The following is an 18,492-nucleotide window of genomic DNA, read 5'->3' as shown; positions in this document are numbered from 1 at the left end:
TGCTGGCTAGAGCACATATTTGTGGGATGCCTATCATCTCCTGTTCATATTTCTCATGTTTGTGTTTGTGTTCACACTGCACGGCCTCCAGTTAGTTTGCAGCATGCATCATATTCTCCATTCAGAGTATTATTAAGATATATCTATTATTTGTCTTCAAACACTAGTGCTCTGTTTTGGATAGTGCAACCAGAGTAAAAAGTATTCAGTGCAATTAGTGCAAATTCAGTTACAACTAGAAAAAGTGCTCCTCGGAGCACAGGTCTCCGCCAGGTCAGGTAGGTTAGTGTGGGCCAGCAATGTTCGGAGTTGGGATCCGTCTTGATCACTTGACTAAAGAGATAATATGTACCGATTTGCGTGACATTTGTAGGAGTAATACACACAAAAACATTGTTTTGCAAAAATCGGCCTCCTGGTGGCGCTATAATGGGGCAATGTTGAAAGATGTGTACCGATCATGTGTACCGATTTGCAAGAAATTTGGAAAAAATCTGAAGGAATAATATCCCAAAAAGTGTTTTACATAAGTCGGCCTCCTGGTGGCGCTTTAAGGCAGATGTTAAAAGTTTTTTCCTTGCCCTCTAGGGAGTGCGCATACAAAGTTTTACACAGATCGGTGCAGTTCTAGGTAAAAAGATGAATTGGCCTGTTATAGCGCCACCATGAGGCTGATTTGAAAAGTGGCATTTCTTCCTCGGCCTAGTGAGAATGTGCGTGCAAAATTTCACGGAAATTGCACGCTGTATTCATGATTTGAGGCATTTTGTTCAAAACGGAGCAAACTTTGGAAGCCATTTCTAGCCAATCAAGATGGAATATAAAAAATCTGAAAGACCCGTTTTGTTTAATGACTATTAGAGATACTGTGTACCGATTTGTGTGATGTTTGGACAAAATCTGTTGGAGTACTGTCAAAAAAATTTATTTGCAAAAAGCGGCCTCTTGGTGGCGCTATAACAGGCCCATGTGAAAAGTTTGGGGCAGAGGTTCTGAATTGGCATCCAGGGAGTGTGTGTGCACAGTTTCGCTGCGATCAAGCCAACGGTGCCGGAGATTAGCTGTCCACAGACGGACGGACACACACACACACACACACACACACACACACGGACGGACGGACGGACAGGGTGCAAAACATACTCTCTCGCCATGCCTTTCGGCCTGGCGGAGACAACAATCAACTGATAGGTGTTATGGTAAATTTCCCACATTTCCTCAAAGGATTCCATCCCACTGGTACTCACGACTGGTACTTTTTGCCAACAATAGGAGAATCAATTCTCAATTCTCGTTAACAGGTCGCTCTTGTTCCGAATGTTGTTTAAAACACATTTTCCAATGATTTCGGGGGGAGGAATCTGGTCTCGTCAGGGACAGGGGAGTGCTCCTTTTCTTTCTCAACATCCTGCATACAGTACATGCCATTTTGAAACAGGTGATAACCTATTCCATCCAACACAGCTTGCCAACTCGGCTTGCTCGCTTGTCAAATGGCCTCTCAAAACTCAAGGCCTCGCTGTCAGTGTGCCTGCCTTGTTTGCAAGTGATGTAAACAGCAGTGTTTACCCTGGGTTTACTGCCTTGCAGATGGGCCGTGAGGGGTGGGTGGTGGTGGGGTGCTTTGACTACATTAGGGGCTGAGCTCAACTGTTTTGGGGCTGGGCCAGGAAGGGACATGTATTTTATGTTGCAGATCACATTTGGATGCATCTGGGGCACTCTATTACCTGAATAAAATTTTACAACAGTATACTGCACACATTAGATTGAATTGAAAACGTCTGTTTTTAATAATGTTGCTAAGGAGAAATATAAATGCAGGGCGGCTGAGAATCAATTTCTTTTTATTGTCTTCACATTTTTACATTTGATTGCTTTAATGTTTAGCAGTTTATGTTGCACAAATGATGAACCATAAGGCTGGTGATGACAGTTTGAGGTGAAACACATCTGTAATCAAACATCTATATCAGGGTTAGCTGAGTTAGCTAGATAACTAAATAAAAAGTGTTATGAAATCAACATGCATGACTAAATCCTATTTGTAAATTATACCAAATATTCAAGTTTTTCTTATTTTGTTTTACAGATTCATGTCAGTATCGCCAGGATATATAATACATTATGCTGAGAGTTAAACAAATGTGCACTCCAGCTAATCTAGCACTGCCCTCAGAGCATTCTGATGGACCACTCTCCGGTGGATGACAGCGTGATTATGTGAATGTGAAATGTGGGAAATTTACTACATTTCCTGTTAAGGCTAAATTGGAGATAACACATTTGTTTTTCTCACAGGTTGTTATTGATGTAACTAATACAGATCATCCCACATCTGTGGTGAATAAAGCCAGAACAGCAGACCATGCTTCAGTGCGTTTAGAGGATATTATATTGATGATTAGGAACAATATTCAAACAATGTTCCTGCATATGAAAGAAAACACACTTCAGAGAGGTATGAATTCCTCTCTAAATGTTGTTTAGCTAAAAAAAAAAAAAGATTATGATTGGGTGCTATTTCTGAGAATTTCACAGATTCTTATTTATTTATTTTTTCCCATTAATTGGTTTGTATTTGAAAAATAGGCCTTTGTTGCCTTTGGGAAGCACATTTTCCAATTACGCTAATGCTCCGATTTTTGCTTTCGGGGACAATGGCAATGCTGATGTTCATTTTCAACATCAATAACATCAGATGTCTCTAAGCCTTCATTTGTCACGGAATACACAACACTCTTTCTGAAAGCTTATCTGCCTGATTGAGTGAGATAAACTGTACCATTAGAGGGCTTTTCCCCCTCTTTTTTTTTTGGGTGCTGCTGAACAGAAACGAGCAGTTGCCAGTAGTAAGGAGAGAACACAAAGAAACATTGAGCCAAGTGAAATACAAACATAGATGAGCCAGTGTGTAATGTGTATATTGCTCTCCATATCTCCTAGTCTCTGCAGTCAGTAATATATAGAACACAGTCATTCGGTTTATATACCTTGTTATTTTGCACCAGCAGTGCCTCTGCAGCGACCATAAAGCAAATCCTTTGATAGTTTAGTGGAAATGCAATCAGGACATTTCAGCAACATAACTCTTTGAAATTAGGTTTTGTGAAGCTTGGCCAAGGAAGATATTCGCAAGTGGTAAACAGGAATATATTAAAATATCAGTACTTATATTCCTCACAGAGAAGCAAAACATTTAAATAAGTTTACAGCTGCAGTAAACAAGAAAACATTTGACAGCACTCTTTTAAAAGTAATGAATATAGGACATTGCTGTGAATCATTTATATTGAAATGTACAGCAGCAAATGATCCCAATAACACCAGTATATAATGGAGCATTCATGGCCATGAGAGTGAAACTGGTCCCCATGAAAGGCAGTTCCATGTTGAGCGGAGGGGGAACTTCATCCTTTTTTTTATTCCATCCCCTTATTCAGTGATTGAACTCTGACAGGGGCCGACTTTGATGTTTTCAGAATGCATAAATGGGAGCAGAGCTGAATGAAGCGGCTGGGTATCACTGTGTGACTGCCATGTTCTTTCACTTCTTTAGACCCAGTAGCTAAGCAGGGCCACGACTATGGATAAAACATCTGATCTGTGCACTCCGTCTCTGGCAAGCTTTCCAAGATGGGGCTATTATAGTTATTGTATTGACGATAGGAAACAAGTATAGCAAAAGAAAAATAATTCATGGCATCTTCCATCACAATCAAACACTCAATCAAATTAGCCAGCAATGAAGCTTTGGATTGTTGCGGGATGGCAGCTGCATTCTGTTCTGTTGACAGAGAACCAACTCTGTCGCTGAAGGAGTTCCTGAGAAACGTCCGTTTTTTTTGTGGAAATGCCTCTATTCAGCTCAGAGCAAAGGAGCATTTTCTTTCCCAAGCCCAGCGCTCTCACACTTGTGCTTGCATCTCAAATAAAACCTCCTATGGATTCCTAACTTCACTGAATTGGAATGGGGGAGGGGCGGCGATGGCAGCCATGGCTGGTGGGGGGGAGTGGGGGGTGCAGGAAAAAAAAGTTTATAGAGATGCTGATTTCTCATTCACTGCTCCAAACCCGGAGGAATGCGGACAGAAAAGCCAGGGCTCTCATTGAGAGGCCTTTAATGCATCCATCGTAGCTATATGAGTTGAAAAAGAGTTCCCTGGTGGGAAAACAGTGACCCCCGAACCCGATGAGAAGAAAGCCTCCTCAGCGTAGGGGCTCTCGTTGGAGAGGTACATTCTAGTGCCGGGGCCAAATCCTCCGCACCTGCATATAGAAAGACAGTGAGAGTCGTCCCAGGGTGTTTACAACAAGCCCTCCTCTGCCTTCCCAGTGGAGCGCAGGAATAACATTGTACGTCATGCCTGCAAACTGCGGAAATGCGATTTAGCGAGATCTTATCGTGTTTTTCAGAGCCATTCATGAAAGCAGTGGATGACATATCATTCTGCGTTCCCACTTATGTTGCTGATTTTTCTTTTTGCTCTGTGGTAGATTATGATGGAGGCATTATGAAGCATGAAGATCACCGTGACAAAGAGCTGTCACACCTGATAAGAATCATATACAAACGATCAAATCCAGGTTGTACAGTCTAAGCAAACATACAAGGCGATAAGAGATTTCACTCTGTGATGAGATGTCCTCAACATGACTTTAGATAATCATTTTAAAATAATAATGGGCAGAAGTGACTTCATAACGCTTTTGCATCTACTATTTTACAATCTAAACATGCATTTGTTTGCCAATAAACTAAATACATCTTCTTTTGGATAAACACTGTGGCTCATCACCCCCGTAACCAATGGCCGTGTTTATTTACTCTCAGATAAATGCCTTTCAAAAGCATAATATGGGTCACTTGGAATCCATGTCCTGGCACTGCTATACTTGGATGTAGGTCTACGTTGTCACATATTCCCTCATTTGAAGTCAGAATTATGCATGGACACTGGCAGATTTGGGGGGGAATTAGAGATAACACATTTTTGCAGCTGACATGACTGTCAACCAGATGTAGAAATAAGAAGATACCTAGTGTATCTCCAGTGGAGTGTGGCCAAGGACAACAGCTAGATTTACATAGAGTTCTATGATGGACACACAGCATCTGGTGTGTGTGTGTGTGTGTGTGTGTGTGTGTGTGTGTGTGTGTGTGTGTGTGTGTGTGTGTGTGTGTGTGAGAGTATGTGTGCATGCATGTGTGCGTGTGTGCGTGCATGTGTGTGTGTGAGTAAAGGGTCAGTTTATCTCTTAGAAGTGGGTCTTTAAATCATCTTGAATTCAAGTAATTTTATGCAAATCTTTGGCTGTTGCAAAGACACGTACAGGATAATAATTATCCTACTAAGATAAATTATTTATCTAAGTATGTGTCTTTTCTCACATTCCTTATCCTTTTATAATATATTATATCATGCTTGGCTCTGCTGTACATGACACTTAAAGTGACTGAACCACAAGGCTGCACATGCAGCAGAAACACCCTAGACTACTCTGAAGGTGACAATATGACAGTTCACAAGTGCCTTGGTTTCCCGGGTGACATTACTATTGGTATGAGCAGTGCATAGCAGTCACAAGGTCTTTATTTAAAGCCCCTCCAGACCTTCAGAAGAAGCCCTGTTCAATAGGACCAAGGTCTAGGGAATTCCACAACAGCCTTTGTCCACAGCCAAAGGTCAGGGCTCCTCTTCCGTCCCTTCTTTTCAAACTCCATTGTGTGTTTTTAATGATGCCATATGGTACTGTTCCCCGCCGAAGACCTCCACACTCTACATATCTCATGTACAAATATTCTTGCTTTCTTTATTGATCACCTGCATATCATCACATGTATATTATTTACGTTAGCCAACAAGTACATATATGCCACAGTATAATAAAGCAAATATCTTGCAAAAATAATTAACAAATACCTGTTATATCATTTCCCAGGGATGATTGGCAGGAATGATGCTGATCATTATGTATCTGTACCATTTTAATGTAGTATTTGCATCTAATTAATTCTAATTATAATCTTATCGTTATAATTAATGCACCAGCTAACAACTGATGTATTTGCAAAAAAACCTACTGAACCTGCTGTGATGTAGCTATGAACTTAAGAAAAGGAAAACTCGTTAAATGAATATATTCATCACAAGATAGAGTTGTAGTCTTCGTTTTGACATTCACAGAGTACTAAATCTAGCAGACATGCTAGCATCAACTAAATGCTAAATGACACATAAAGAATCTCGGTGAAAGTCACCAGTAAGGAGCTGGACTTTCACCATCATATACATACTGTACATTTTACTTTGTATAAGGTATATCACCATTATTTGAAAACAGGGACACGTTCCAAGATAAGTAATAAAAGGAGTATGATTTTAATAAAATACCATTGATATTTGATTTTGCGGGTAGCCAAAGCTTTCATGCATTTCCACCAAATCACCGTGGTGCATGCAGAGCATACTGGTTGAGTGAGGGCTTCCGATAAACAAGTCTGTGTTATTCACAGGGTGACCCACACACATTAATTCAGTGACAACCATAAAGAATTAAAGTATTGAGTAGCCGAGTGTGACATGCTGGAGAGTTCCTAATCATTTCAATGGTGCTAGGCAACAGGCTTCCCCACAACAATGAGAAGAAATCAAGCCCTTGAGGCCAGCTCAGCCAGAAAGTCCCTAGTGGGTTCTCACTAGCGTCAGTCTTAGCTAATCCAGAAACTTTCAGAGCATAGTAAGACATTTTACCATTCCAAGTATTTCAATCCACAGTTGAAATACATTATGCCAAGACATTTCAAGCCAACATCCTTTTTTATCAGTCATAGGTTTTTGCTCGTTGTTAACAACCTTCACTGTGACAAAGGAGCAAACATTTCCCTCTGGAAATGTGGTGATTTGTGTTTGTGTGTGCCAGTGGTCATCCACTCGGAGATACACAGGCCATTTTAGATTCCATTCAGTTTGTGGGCTGAATTGGAATAGCACCGAGAGAGCAACAGATGGCATGGTGCGATACCTGTCAACACAGGCAAGCAGGAGGGGAGCCCCACTATGGGGTCAGCCTGGGAGATAGGACATAGAAGACCTCCCAGATCTGTTTGGACCAGTCAGAGTCATTAGCAGTAGCGTGTGTGCTGTTTTGGCTAAGTGATACAATCACCCATATGGGAAACCATGACAGGTGGTCATCAGGTCAGCTCTATGATGTTAAACTATGTAAAAAGATAATACCATAGTATGATGTTAAACCACGTAAAAAGATCATACCATAGTATGATGTTAAACCATGTATAAAGATCATACTATAGTATGATGTTAAACCATGTATAAAGATCATACTATAGTATGATGTTAAACCATGTAAAAAGGTCATACTATATAGTATGATGTTAAAGTTTAACATAATATGGTATGAGCTTTTTACAAGGTTTAACAGTTAAAACATGTAAAAAGGTCATACTTTTATCAGGATTCAAAAGCATCAATAACCAGACAAATAATTTCAATGATTGGATTTTTCTTTTCTATTCTTTTAAACTAAATACATTTATGAATAAAAAACACTTTTAATGATGTTGTAAATGCAAAAATAACTAAAAAAGCACAGATCTGCGCCAGGCCGGGTTGCCGACTCAGTCCTACCCTGTGGCTGTGACAGTTGTAGGGGCATGCAGCTGTCAGGACATGAGGAAGCTGTGGGTGAAATAGAGTTTGTACGACAGACAACTTCCACTTCTGCCCCCTATGGACAGAAGTGGAAGTGGTTTTGGAGGTGTGCTCTATAAAGGCCCCGAAATATGCAATTCCTATTTGGGTATGATTGGATGTTGCTTGCTGAAAATCATGGTGAGTATCACATGTCAGTATAATGGTCAGTATCATGGTCAATATCATGTCACAGGTTTGTGACAAGGCCTGACATCCCCGTGACAGGAGCATCCCTGCTTACCCCCCTCACCCCCCCGCTTCTCTCTCTCCCCCCCCCCCCCCCAATACAGTCAAGGCCCTATATTTCGTGTTTACCACACTTGCTGCACCATTCCCTGCAGATAACCTTACCTTACCTTCAACTATTTACAAGGCCACCCAATTTCTTTTAATATCAGTCTTGTTATTTGACATTTACTCTTTATGTATGGTACTCCTAGTTTCTGCTGGGATGGGGTTCAACTCCGTGCTGACTGTTTCACATTTGTCCAGTATGTTTACATGAAATGGTAGCACTCAATTCATTGTCACATTGCTAAGTTAACAAATTCACTGAAACTGTTGACAACTTGAGTGTAAAGAAGCTGATGGTACCTGAGTTCAGCTAGATCACCTCACCTGAAAACCACTTCTTAAGTTTTCACTTTTGATTATAATACATCAACCAAATACTGTAGCTCTGTGATTACACTGTGCTTAAATTCTCTCTCTCTCGCTCTCTCTCTCTCTCTCTCTCTCTCTCTCTCTCTCTCTCTCTCTCTCTCTCTCTCTCTCTCTCTCTCTCTCTCTCTCTCTCTCTCTCTCTCTCTCTCTCTCTCTCTCTCTCTCTCTCTCTCTCTCTCTCTCTCTCTCTCTCTCTCTCTCTCTCTCTCTCTCTGTTCTGCCTGGACGTTTCTTCCCTATGAAGGGGCAGGGGGGGACATGTCAGGTCTCCGAGTGCAAACAAGTTGTCGCACGAGACTTTACATATAGAGGCTACTTTACATATAGAGGCTATATGTAAAGTCTTGTGCAACAACTAACCTTACCTCCCTTACCTTCAACAATTTACAAGGCCACCCAATTTCTTTTAATATCAGTCCTGCTTCATGCCTACTGTGGTGCAGTTATGACACATGAATTTCCCCCACGGGATCAATAAAGGTCTATCTATCTAAAACAATAGTATCAGCTCACCCCTAACCACAAAATTCACCACACTAAGTAGAAATAGGTTTTGTTTAGCCAAGCTAATTAGTTGAGGTCAACGCAATGAAATGATATTTCCTGCCAGGAATATGAGCATTTCATACCTACGTTGTCCTTAAAACCTCTGAACCATCATGTGAGATCCTGCTTCAGCAACTCTTCCCATAAAGGTACTCATCTCTAGTCACAACCGCAGAGTTATATTGGATTTCTAAGACAACTCTATTGTCACAATGCCGCTCTGACCACAACCGTGACATAACCAACCATGTGATGTTTGGACCAATTGAACAAGGGGAGGCCTAAGCACAAGAAATGACAAAGGATAGAGTTCTGTCTGGCTTGCACATACTGCACAGCAATATCTCGTTTGTCTGATGTCCTCTGTCTGTTTGCTCAAAAGGTTGTATTGGGTTAACCGTGTGCATGTAAGCGCATGAGTGCATTAATATGTACACTAATATGCCGATCTTCTCAGGGTTAATCGGGGTAAGCAAAATGTATTTAGGTATGTAAGCACTTTGTTAGGTTTCTTTCGGGACTCCTAATGTGTGCATGTCTGAATACGTAAAAGTAAGACAAAACAACTTCACAGTATGTAAGACGCATTTACAGTACAAGCGAAACTCGACTTTTGAGTAAAACGTGTAAACCCGGATCATTGCTGTCATAGCGCTAATGCTATGCATGTCAACACATCAATCAAAATATTGCCATAACCTGATTATTCTCAGTAATCATGGTATCAGTGTGCATGTCAACACACTCACTGAGAGCCAGGAAAACAATCTGTGTAAAGGCCTGAGGCTAAACAGCCGTGAGTTAGATGGAAGGGCCTTCTGAGGAGATATGCTATATCATAATGACAATCTAAAATGCTTGGCTAATTGCTTTGAATGACACGCAGACCTGTGGCTGCCTTTGCTATGTGGACCTAGATGTGTGTATGCTATTTCACTGTGAAAGGTTTACACGCCAGTAGAGGTGCAAATTGTGCAGCAGTACATTTTGATAAGGTTTTATTTTCTTTCTCTAAATCAAATTGTTCTTTTTCTTTCATCTGCAGTTTCAAGCACTGATTGTTATGTACTATATTTTCATAGAGCAGCTATTTTAACTCTGTACGATGGTTTATTTGTAGGTTGTCCTTGTGGCAGCCAGTTGGTGTACTACAAATTGTCTTATTGTTGGTGTGACACATAGACTTTTGCAGTAGTTTGTAGTGGTTGGATGGTGTGTGGGCACGTTAGAAGTAGGATTATGTGTGGCGTGTTAATTTGTAAAGGTAATACTATCATCACCCCTAACCACCTTGCTGTGCTGTCTCCATGTGTCTTTTCCTCCTCTCTTAGAAGGACAGTAACTAGATAATAGTTAATTGAACTGCTTGTAACAGCACCTGAACTGCCAATCTGTCTCAGTAGTGAATGTACCTACTATAACAAGGTCGTAGACTAGGGGCTTTATTCCACAGTGGTTACAGAAGCAATTTGCATGAGATTTAACATTTATTAAGCAAAGCATGTGCAGCATACAGCACTTTGATCATAGCTCAACTTCATGCATGTTATTCTCTTGCTGCAGACATACTTGTTTCCTTGCTTCAAAGACTTCAACATAAAATGACATCACAGACACAAATACCAATGTCATTTGATGGAAGACACTGAGATTGCACATTATAACCTGTTGCTTTCTATGTTGACAAACCCCTTAATTGTTGTCTGTTCTGTATACTGTAGCACTGTGAGAAAATATAGCATTAATCATGACCTTATGTTAGGTGCAGGCTCAACTGGATTGGTGAGGTTATGATGAGCAGCTTCAAATGCTCCAAATGCCTAATCAAACAAACAAACATTGACAGAAATGGATCCCATAATGTGCTCTATTGAACACCACCCGCTGCATAGCTCACATTACTGCATAGAGTCATGGATAGCACCGACACGCTATCGGCAAAGGAGCCATTTTTAGTCCCCGTGACAAAGGCGCTCTAATTTTTCGACAGCCTGCTCACTTGGTTTACGTCAATCTCACGGGTTGATGGATGAGACAAAGGTGGTGGCAGTGCTGAGGCGCAGGCCTCAGGTGTGAACAGGTGTGTGGGTTCACTGCCATGCAGGAATGGGAGCAGGTCCAGGTGCACAGCTGCGGGGAGTGGCTCACATACACATAACGCCCAGCCTCCCGGCCGATGTTGAAATACTCGTGAGTCCTTGGAAAGGAAAGTGAGGGCTGGGTTGAGGCATCTGCATGTGTTTAGTCTCGTGTTGCCATAACTTGATGTCTCGCTAGGCACTCCAGAAAAGCAAGCTGTCGGGGTTGCTTGTTGAGAGTGAAAAGGAGTGAGTGTAAAAACTGTGTGTGTGTGTGTGTGTGTGTGTGTGGGTGGGGTGGGTCAATAATAACAACTGAATTTACATAGACATACAGTATGATAGACATATGACTGTGTGTGTGTGTGTGTGTGTGTGTGTGTGTGTGTGTGTGTGTGTGTGTGTGTGTGTGTGTGTGTGTGTGTGTGTGTGTGTGTGTATGTGTGTGTGTGGGGGGGGGCTGTGCGTGTGTGGCTGTGCGTGCGTGTGTGTGTGTATGCATGTGATATTGTGTGCATGTGGGGGGATATTCATTTGGATGCATGTGGGCATTATTTCTGTGTGTGTGTGTGTGTGTGTGTGTGTGTGTGTGTGCTTGTGTGTGTTTCCCACAAACAGTATGAGACGTAAGCAAACAGAAACGACAGAGAACGAGTACTGGGACGGTAGCCCGTCTGGAAGCGAAATGAATGGTCTCGTTTCCTAGGCAACTATTGTTCTAATCAATCCGTGATTAAACAACTTTAGCAATTTGCAGTCCTGCCGTAACACATCCTGGAGAAATTCCCTTGAAAGAGCTTGCCCGTATTGAACCCCTCTAAGCCCAGGGCAGCATCAATCACAGCCGGAGGACAGATTAGGTTCAAGACAAGCTCCCTCCCCGCAGGATACACAATCACCAAGTCTTCTGTATTAAAGGTCAGAGTGACCAAGTGATGGGGATTATCGAGGCGTTTGCACACTTGGCCAATTTGGGGAAATAGGAAGTCGAGAAATGGGTCAGTGACTGGCGAAGAGGATACTGTAGATCCACGTGAGTCACACTTCCGGTTCCACGGAGAGCACACACACACACACACACACACACACACACACACACATGCTGTATGAATGCGTGGGCTCTCCGTGGATCAGAAAGATAGAAGTACACTGCAGAATTCTCAGTGGTAAGTTTAACTCTGAGAGTGTGAAAATGTACCATTTGGGTACATTTTTACTGAGGATTTTGCTGCGTAGACAATAAGGCACTGTAAGAACACGGCCATGACAGATTGTGTGTATGGATTTGGCACTTGCCGTTCGGCACCAGCCCCCTAATCCCCAACTGTTCTCGTGCAATGTGGTCCCACCAGCCCCACTGACTAGTACCAGACACTAGACAGTGAGCCAAGTGAGCAGTGTGACCCTCAGTGTCCTTGGAACAGTTGACGCTGTGTAATGTATTCCGCAGTTGATTCCTTTTTTTTTTCATCCTATGAATTTTAACAACTTTTCCCCCCCCTTCCTCTCTCTCTCCCTCCCTATCGACTGCAGCGCTGCAGTCTCTCTGTGTCTCAGAAGCACCACTGGATATTATTCTGCTTATTATCTCGCTGAACCCCAATCACCAAGTGTCCTGTAGAGAAATAAAAGCTTGCAAGACACAGGCATAGATGAGAGCAGTGGGGAGAATGCCAATTTTCTTCACTAACTCTTGGAACACACCGCTACCACTAACCCACTGCAGAGGAAGGTTTGCAAGCCTTGGACCTGAAATGCTGAAATGTGACTGTTTACTGATGTCTGCTGGGCGGCATAAGGTTTTGTGATAGAGATATATACTGCAACAGTTCAAGGGCTATAATTCTACCACAGAATTATCATGAACATAACGACAAGAGGAACTGTCCTTTTATGTTTTGTTTTTATAACCCCGCAAATTGAGTGCAGTCGATGATTGCAAACGCAATTGATAGCTCATTCCCGTAGCTGACAAATGACCTGGCGGCGAATCGGGTAATGCCAACAGTGTCCGTCATTATCCATCAGCAGGCTGCAACTAATTAGCAGTGACTCTGGGGTTGATTAAAAGAAATCGCCAAGCAGCAGCACACACCATTATGCTAATGATACCTCGTTTAGAAAAGGCAGGGGAAGGGGGCACCGGGAAGGATTTGGACTGCTCCACCGCCCAGCCATGCCCGGGCCAGGGGAAATGACTTCTTGGACAGCATATCATTACAGGACTGGAAGACAAGGAAGGAAGCGTTTTGATGACGGTGGCGGCTTTTTAATCACGTCTAATTGTCTATCTTGTCCAAAGAGTACACCAGTGGATTCTGTGTGTATTTTTGTTTTGCCTGCACCTGCCCTGTGGCACATACTGCACTTCCCTGGCAAATGAAGATAAGAAAAGATGGTTTATTTTGGTCATAATTGATTTTATGAACCAAATAGAAACCCTTGAGGGACATGAATAAAAAATAAATAAGGAACAGAAATGGAAATCGTAATCACAAAACCACAAACGACTGCTCTGATACCACTACCTATGCAGGCAAATATGTGTACATCTGTACTGGAGTGCTATGTATTACAGTCAGTGTATTACAGATAGGTGTGCACTAAAAAGTTAGTGGTGAGTCATAAGACAAGTAATAGGAATGTTAATATTTTATCATAAGGCTCTCTAGAAGCGGCGTTAACCCAGCAAACCAGAACCGAATGACAGTGGATGCTTTTGAATGGGTTGAAGTAAGAACTTGAGGATTTAATCCCAGTTGGATTCTTAGCAACTAGCAAGGCCACGGTCACATTGCACAGTGTTCACACACCCATTCTGAACTCTCTGTGTTTGGTAGGATAACAGTGATAAGAAAAGGGAACACTTTTCCGTCTGGCTTGTACTGTAAATAAATGGTATTGTACATATAGGCCCCACAAATCCCCCTACCACACACAGACAAAAATAGACACTCTGGATCAAGCAAAAATGACAAAAAGCCTCTCTCATGTCACAAAGCTTGTGCTTTCATATCTACAACATAAACGGGTGCTTGTTATTACCACTCGCTAAGGGAACATACAGATTGAAGGCAATACCCTCGCCTTTGATTGCTACCCTGTCTGGTCTGGATGCAGTTGCCTAGCGAAGTCAGTAATGTTGCACGCTTTTATCAGTTATGAGCCACACATTGGCCTCTTGCAGCAACATTCTCTAAGTGTCTCTTATATTTCTGTTATAGTTGTCTTAATTGTCTGTTAAGAGAAAAAAATAAAAGTGAAACCCGGATGGCCCAAACAGTTCTTAACATCCAAATCTGCTCTTACTGAATAATGGATCCCACGCCCTAAACACTATATAACGACAGTTTTTGAAGATCCGGGTCTTCTTCTCAATTAAAATCATAAAATCTTTTTTTAATTTTAAATTTTATTCATTATAAAAAATTAATGTATAAAAAAAGCCTTACTGGGTTTTGTGATGTTATATATTTGCAGAATCCTCTTTGTGTTTGTTTATGTGCTAATAAAGTTGAAAGCTGTTTCATCATGCAATGTAATTGAATGAGGAGACTATTTTTGGCATGTCAACTGCTAATTAACGGATCATCTATTGATGATATCTCAGCAATATTTTCTGTTATGGCAAGGTACAGTATGCTACACAACCCAAATGTATACTTTTATACCTGGTGTAAACGTGTGATGTGACAATAAACGGAAGTTGAAGTTGATGTGATTTTCCAGAGTACCCGTTGTACCCATCTGTTGTCTCTTTTGTGCCCATATATGGAGATCTCTGTATCTGTCAGACTGTGTCCCTTTTAGGCCCATATATGGAGATCCCTGATGTCATTAGTATATGCCTATTTATGGCCGTATCGGGTTTGTTTATGGTTATGTCTGAGTCATAGTGACGTGGCCGTGGTCTTGCCTATATATGGGCTCATCAGGTTTGTTTATGGTTATGTCTGAGTCAGAGTGACATGGTTGTGGTCAGCCCGCCAGCCCGCCTTTCGGCCCGCCCATTAGCCAATTTTAATATATAGGATATGCTTTATTTTGCATTGGACAAACAAAATTTGTGGTCTGTGATTTTTTTAAAATCTTATCTCAGTAAGAGTGCTCGTAAAATGTGTTCTTACCTAGCAAAATAGCAAAAATAAGAAAACATTGCTGAATCCCCATTAACCTTTTCCATTAACTCAATATGTGGTGTTAAGACTGTTCACCAGGAAGCACACATTTACAGAATGTCTGTTTTTTGTTTGTATATTAGAAATGGTATGCAGTATTGCGACATGCTCCTTAGTCACTACCGCCATTCATTTAGTAAAACCCCCCCTCCCCCAAAAAACAAGAACCTGTAACGGTATGTGTCATTATATTAAACATCCCATCCCAAATTCCTGCAGACTTTATAGCAAGAGCCTTAATCCTCTGCTTCCTTTGTTTGATGAAAAATAGCCTGGTGCTTCTCAGGGGTTCCTCTTCCAGCAGGCAGGCCCCAAATCTGCCACCCAGCCCCTGAGCACCTGTTGGAGCCGGCCTCGCCTCGGCATAAACACGCCTGAGCTGGAGCCTCGTGCACTGTGCACGGCCCGCTGTTTTTTTGGGTTCCGCACATCTGTGATTCCCCCAAAGCATTTCCAAAATCCCCTTGGCAGTTCAGAGATCTTTCTCAGCTGTTAGCATGCCCTCGGGCTGGGGCAGGCCTGCTATGCGCTCCAGCTGCAGGCTTCGCTATGGTCATGGGGCCCCACTGAAGGGCACTATTGTCCATTCATAGGGTTCACTGTGTGAGAGGTCAGATGAGGGAGAACTTGGGTAGAGGCCCTGGCAGGAAATGAAGGTGCTGTAGCAGTTTGAGCTGTAACATTACTGTGGCGCTGCGGCCTGAATAAATAAAATAGCCCGAATAGGCCGCAACTAATGAAATTACTACATTATTTCCTGTTTGTAAGCGTTGATATAGAGGTGCATTTGTGTATTAGAAAGAAAAATGTTTTATAAGTCTATTTATTTATTTGTTTATTTATGCGTATGTGAAAACAACACAAAACCCCCAGATAAGTCTATTATAATTTCTTTGTTTTCTTTCTTGGCGCATCGTACCCGGCTCTGTGTGAACTGAGAGGTTAAGCTACATTGTGTGGCTGAGAACCAAAAGCTCCTCACAGATGTGCAGATAAATCTTCATTTCTCACCCAGTTAAGCAATTCAACAGCCAAGCGTTGATCCAAGCCAAAGGCACCTTGCAGAATTCAGAGAAACTGCAGAACAAATTGGAGAACAAACAGTCACACAGGGTCATTCACATTATCCTTTATCTACAAAGCCAAGGAACTCGGGAGGTGGTGCCGGCCATGTGCAGTTACGGGCAAACACACATGTTGTGGTGCTCGGTTGACATGGTTTAACATGGCATTTCTCAAGTAAATCTTACATGAGGTCAGTTTAAAGTCCCTCAGACAGACACAGCTAGTATGATTTCTCAGAAGGCAAAGTAATCCTCCACAGAATGGACAAATATTAGCCAAATCAGAGTGGGAATAGGGGAGACTTTCCAAATGTCTTTTTTGGCTGCATTTCAAAACGCACATTGAGAAAACGAAAATCTATTCATGGCCAGATTAAGTAGCTTAATCATTTCCAAGTGCTTATACTGTGCCAACCTGTACCCTGACTTGATTGTTATTGCTTTTGTTTGTGGGATTTGAATATAAGAAAAGCATTAAGCTCATGTAATGTCATCAGCAGACAGACAGACAACCAGACAAACTGGCAAACAGATAGAAATACAATGTTCCTTCTTAGTTATTGTGATTCTACTAATATCCATTTCAGCTAGCATTTACTTTGATGGTAACTAACTATATAATATATAGTTGGTTACCATCAAAGTAAATGCCTGCTGAAATGGCCATTTTTATCATATTATAATAAAATGCCAGTAGGGTTACGCTACATTTGCTGACATACACATACAGTACTGTAGGTTTTCCTTGTAAACGCTGATGAAATGGGTATCATATTGTCACAACTTATCCCCAGGCCTCTGTGATTTGACCCACGGTGTACACCCTGCCGTGTTGACTACAGCTAACATGATGCACTGGATTTTTACCAAGTTAGATTAATCACAGAGGGATTTTCGTCTCAGAAGAGAGATGCCTATATCTGTAGACATAATAATACAGCTAATTACTTCTGCGCAAGCAGCTCCTTTTCAGCGGCAAACAAAAGATGGCACAAAGGGGGGAATGGAATTCCTACGCTATGGGGGGAAAAAACACTGAGGAGGCTTGAGGGAGTTTTTTTTTCTCAAAGCACTTAAAAAGCTTAACGAGATGTGAAAATTAGAAAGAGGAAAAAAGCAATTACTTGCAGACAATGCACCATTGCTATGTATATTTTCTTGCGGTACCAAACAAGGTCACATGTTTTCAGCCAAACATAATGAGGGACCCAAGGCTCAGTTTTCACCATTAAGAAAAGAGAACACTAGACCACCATGCATACGGGCCAGTGTGTTGACCTCCCATTTTTTTTGTCCTCTCTCCCATTGAAATGAGCGCGAGAGAGGGAGAGAGACAGAGAAAGAATAATGAGTCAGATCCCCCTCCATGGTCAGTGATGTGGCGGGGAGAGGGGCCAATCCAGCCGTGGCGTTGAGGGATTATGGGCCAAAAGGGTGTCTGAACGGCAGACCAGCTGACCTTTCCCTCCACTGCACCGGCAACTGGTAATCAGGGGCAATTATAGAGGCCTCTTGGCCACAATTCACCTAATCCTGTTGTGGGAGTATGAGCCAGATGTAATTACCGCACTCTGTTACCTTGACCCTGGGCCTGGCGGAACTAAGCCCAGAAGCAAAACACTGCGGTCCAATCCGCCGACGTAAACCCAAGGCAGATTGACCAAAATATTGTTGTTCTCGTTAGGAAAGTGAGGGGCCCAAGTTTGCCTTGCAGCCCTCCCCCAAACATCTAGCTAATTACTATTCAGAATAATGTCAGCTAATAGAAAGGATTAAAACACGGCTGGGAATCCGTATAACATCTGTTTGCTTTTCACCCCTTCAGTATCCATGGACCAAGGGCATAGACAGCTGCCTGCTGATCCTGTGTATTTATTCACGCTCTTCCACAGAGCAAAGCATCCAAAAGTCAACATGTGCTCTGCGGGACACGGGCCTACCCATAGAAATCATGTTCAAATTCTGACAGACCAGAAGGTCCACATGACATCATCAATCTGGACGTTTTCACCAATTATGCGACAACGGATCCTAAACTTCCCTGAAGATCTTTTATAACCGTATTACAGTGTTTAACAGCATATTGAATAAAATAAGCTTATTTCATACATATTACTTAGACTGAAACACGCTTTGTGGTGTAAATGGAGGTTTAAAACATGGCCTGTGAAATGCCTGCAGGTCGTTAGAGAATGATGCGTTGGTGAAGTAGAAACAAGCTGACAGTCGTCTCCGCCTCCGGCCC

Source organism: Gymnoscopelus braueri, assembly GCF_963280865.1.
Source record: "Gymnoscopelus braueri genome assembly, chromosome: 9".
Classification (NCBI taxonomy): domain Eukaryota; kingdom Metazoa; phylum Chordata; class Actinopteri; order Myctophiformes; family Myctophidae; genus Gymnoscopelus; species Gymnoscopelus braueri.
This window is presented reverse-complemented; position numbering follows the sequence as displayed.